This window comes from Myotis davidii, unplaced genomic scaffold (assembly GCF_000327345.1).
Source record: "Myotis davidii unplaced genomic scaffold, ASM32734v1 scaffold1558, whole genome shotgun sequence".
Classification (NCBI taxonomy): domain Eukaryota; kingdom Metazoa; phylum Chordata; class Mammalia; order Chiroptera; family Vespertilionidae; genus Myotis; species Myotis davidii.
The window spans coordinates 87,533-92,048 of NW_006288873.1; positions in this window are offsets into that span (position 1 = coordinate 87,533).

Genomic DNA, 4,516 nt, shown 5'->3' on the forward strand with positions numbered 1-4,516 from the left:
ATGCGATACACAGCCAAGGATGATAAGGGCTCCTAGCAGCACTCCTGTTGCAGCAAGCTACCTGAGACCTGTGCCTCAGCTCCGAAGGTGCTCCCTCCTGGCTTGGCTGTTTGTCCAGTGAAGACCCTGTGCCGCCATTCCTGAATCTTGATGGGCTCCTGTGAGAGTGCGACTCAGAGAGCTTGAGGAGGCTCTGGCTCCAGGTCACTTTAGGGAATGACTCAGAGGAGAGGAGAGGCAAGTTGCTGGCATCCTAAGTCTGGGTCAGAGTCAGCGGCCAAGTCACATGCTATGCTTGGGGTCAGGCCGTGCTGGCTGCTGTGCTGTTCCAACACAGAAGGCATCTGGGTGGAGGCCTGGGCAGGCTTCCAGAGGAGGGTTCCTCCAGAGCAGGCCTTAGTGGGAGATCAGTCAGATTCCATCACCGAGGCAGGGCACTGGGCAGGCAAAAGCCTGGAGGCTGCAGCAGGCAGGTGGGTCTGCAAAAGCCTGGGGGCTGCAGCAGGCAGGTGGGTCTGCAAAAGCCTGGGGGCTGCAGCAGGCAGGTGGGTCTGCGTAGCAGTAAGTATCCCTTCAGAGGCCGCATGACTGGGAAGGGCTGGGTGAATCTGAACCTGGTTTCTGCTTCCAAGTGCTTAGTTACCCTTAGGGAGTCAGCAGAGAGGGAGGGCAGCTTGGAGATGGGCCCACAGGTGAGGAATGGGGTCTAAGCATTTACCAAGTCACTGCTATGGATCCCACTGAAGTGACACCCTCCCTGCATCCACAAGGCTGCCCCCGAGTCCTTTCCCCACCCCACCCCCCATTCTTCGCCCCCTCTGAGCTCTAGCTCCTCCTGCCTCCTTGATCTCAGCTCCAACACAGCACCTTGTTTCCCCTCAGGGCCTGTGCCTTGTTGGTTCTTCTGCCAAATAGGCTATTCTTTCAAGTGGCAAGTCTCAGATGCAGATCCTCACAGATGAGTCAGGGCTAGGCCAAATGGGGCCAGGCTCTGCCCAGAGGGAGGGAGGGCCTTGAAGGATGCATAGAAGTTCTCCACAGACAAGAAACAGAAAAGGCCAAAGGAGCCACTGGAGCAAAGGCCTGGAGGTCACAGCAAAGGCCTTGAAATCTGTTCCAGGGAGGGGTGCCATTAGTGATTGGGTGCAGCAGAAGTGCAGTATGTAGGGTGCCTGAGACAGTGGCAGCTGGCATAAAAACTAACCAACACAGTGAGCACTGGCTTAGAGCCGGGGTCCCCCAGGAGCCAACCCTGAGACGGGGACTAGAAGACATGTGAAGGATTCAGGAAGACCCTGCGGAGGTGAGGGAAGGAAGATGGGGGGAGGAGCCCTGCAGAGGGTGCCCATTAATGGAATGGGAGGACTAGACCAGCTGTAAGAAGCATCCCCTGAATGCTGGGCCCTGGTAATATCTCACTGAGCCCAGAGGACAGCCCTGTGAGGTGTTGGTCCCCTCTACAGGTGGGAGAACTGTCACCTGCCTGTGTCATAGAGCCAGGAAGTGCCCAGAGCTGTGAGGGAACCAGCAGGGGTGGGGGTGGGGCCAAGAAGCAGGGGTGCAGGTGTCTGCCAATAAGCAGTGCAGGAGTCCAGTTGGCTCCTCACGAATGGAGGCCTCTGCCTCTTACCTCTAGGACCTTAGGTCAGGGACTTAGTGGGTTTGAGCCTGTTAACTCCTGTGTACAATGAGACTAAAACAGTACCTGCCCCTGAGCTATCTCGAGAACCAACAAGATGGTGCGTGGGGAGGGAGCCTCCTGCATGGCTATGATGGGGTCTTTGGGGCTGGGATAAGGGAAGATCAGGGACCAATGGTGATTAACCCTAGGAAGCCCTCCAGGCTGAGGAATGGGGCTCCACCCGAGGGCGATAGGCAGTTGTGTGACTAGGGGAGGAAGTGGGTCGGAGCTGAGGAGTTGTCCTCGGCAAGCCCGGCTTGGGGACCTGTAGGGGGACAGCTGACCAGCTAGAGAGTAATGGTAAAATTCAGGGCAGGAGCCGAGAGGACCGCCGTCAGCCCCTAAACGCAAAGATGTTGGTAATAACGTCTGTTCCCTTAGACCAGTGGCCGGCAAACTCAGTCAACAGAGCCAAATACCAACAGTACAACGATTGAAATTTCTTTTGAGAGCCAAATTTTTTAAACTTAAACTATATAGGTAGGTACATTGTTATTAACTTAATTAGGGTACTCCTAAGGCTTAGGAAGAGCCACACTCAAGGGGCCAAAGAGCCGCATGTGGCTCGTGAGCCACAGTTTGCAGACCACGGCCTTAGACCAGTGGTTCTCAACCTTGGCTGCACATTAGAATCACCTGAAAGAACCAGAATTTCCGGAGGATGAGGCCCAGAAACCAGGATTTTAAGATTCCCAGGCGATTCTTTGTGCAGCCAAGGTTGAGAACCATTGCCTTAGAAAAGCCCCTTCTCTCTCCGCCCCGCGAAATCCCGAGCGCGCACGTGCGCGGCGCCGGCTGGAAGGAATCCCCGGCCTGTGGGGGTGGAGGGAGGGAGCGGGAATCGGGAGTTCCCAGCGCTTCCAGACCTCCCCGCGCCCGGAGCCAGGACGACCTTGCGGGGCTGAGGGGCCGCTGAGTGCGCACTGCGCCTGCGCGGGGCCGGGGGTGGCGGGCGGAATCTCCACCGGAGCGGGGTTCGCCTTAGTCCAGGAGGTGGCGGGCGGAGGGAGAGAGAGCAGGGTCTTCCCCAGGTTCCCGCTCCGGCCCTCGCCGTTGCCTTGGCAACTTGGCGCGCGGGCTGCAATGCGGAGGCGGCCTCGGGGAAGCCGGACTGCTCTGCGCCTGCGTGGAGCTCAGCGCCGGTGGCCGGGGTTTCCCTTCGTGCTCCCGGGGGACCCGCAGGGGAGGATGCGGGGAGGGGAGGAGAGGGTGGCGCTGTGGGAGAGGGTGAGCGAGGGGAGAGGGGCTGTGGAGGAGGGAAGGGTTCCGGGGAAGGTTGGGGGAAATGCGCAGGGTGGGGGTGGTAGGGAGAGGAGTGCAGGAGGAGGAGGGGCTGGGGAGAGCGCAGAGGGAGACGGACAACAAAGGAAGAGGGAGGGGAGGGGGTCCTTGGGGAGCAGTTAAGGAAGAGGGACCATGTGAGGGCAAAGCCTATGAAGGTAGCACGGGGGTGGGGGTGTTGTGCGGGTGATGGGAAGAGAGACGGGGACGGACGCCTTCTGGAGCCCCAACCCTACCCCAGAAGATCCCAGCCTAAGGTCTCCAGGGGGAAAAAGTACAGGATGCCCAGTTAAATAACGCATATAATTTATATGATTATAAATAGGTTCCATTTCGTGCCCAATATATTATCTGGCAGCCCTAATCTTGGTCGGGCGTCCCCCCTTCCCCCCTCCCACCTCCCCCATCCTTTGAGTCTTTCTAAAAGCCACGAGAACAGATGATGTCTTTGTCTCTCACCTCCCTGGTTCCCTACAGCCCTGCATGCCGGGTCCCACCCCCAGCCTATGCCCTCTCCCAGCCTCCTGGATTTCAACACCAGCCTGAGGTGGAGTGTGGCCAGGTAGTGAATTTCACAAAGGTGTGGCACTAACAGGCACCTTCAAGGGCCTTCTCTCTTCCCCCAACCCAAACCCTCTGCCTTGGGCCTGGCCCTGCTGAGGCAAAATGTCCCGGCTCATCCTGACAGCCATCACCTCCTGGAACCTCCAGGGCTCCCGACTCTCTGCCTGCTCCCCAGGAATCCCCACCGGCCAGGCTCACGATCAGTCTGTGGGCACGTAACACATAGAAGGTGCTTGAAAAACATTGGAGAGTGTGTTTTCTGTCCCAAAGGGGGATACCCTATCTGAACCTTTATACCCTCAACAAAGCAATCTTCCTTCTATCTTTCCCTTTGGTTTAAAAAATGTAAGATAATAAAGCTTTATGGAAAAACTAATAATGGGAACAGCCAGCCCCTGAGGGCCTCTGGCCCCGGGCTGTCTCCAGGGCCTCCCTCCCACCCCCCATTCTCATCTTTGCTCTCAGACTTATTTGCCACGGGGACACGTCAACAATTGCTCCTCTGGCCTGGCTTCTGCCTCACGGTTCTGGAGCTTGGTCCCTATGGACACTGTCCCCAGCTGCATGTTGTTCTGGAAACAGGCTAAGTGGGTCCAGGTGGGGAACACATGTTTTCGGTGTCGCTGTCCTAGGCAGTGCGCCTGCAGAAACAGGACCTGTACCTTTTTTGCATGTCCCAGGGATGCTTTCCAGGGTGGTGAGCTGAGTAGTGCTGTCCCTTTATTTGGAGCTGGGTAGCTTCTGAGGTGGCGCTGGCTCAGAGTGACCCCCTCTTCTCATCAGCCAGGCCCAAGTGCACTGGGACCCCCATTCTTTGGGGCAGGAAGGTGAATAAGTGAATAGACCGTACCAGGGGTTGAGGACAATAAACTAGGGCAGTGATGGCGAACCTGTGACATGCGTGTCAGAGGTGACACGCGAACTCATTTTTTTGGTTGATTTTTCTTTGTTAAATGGCATTTAAATATATAAAATAAATATCAAAAATAT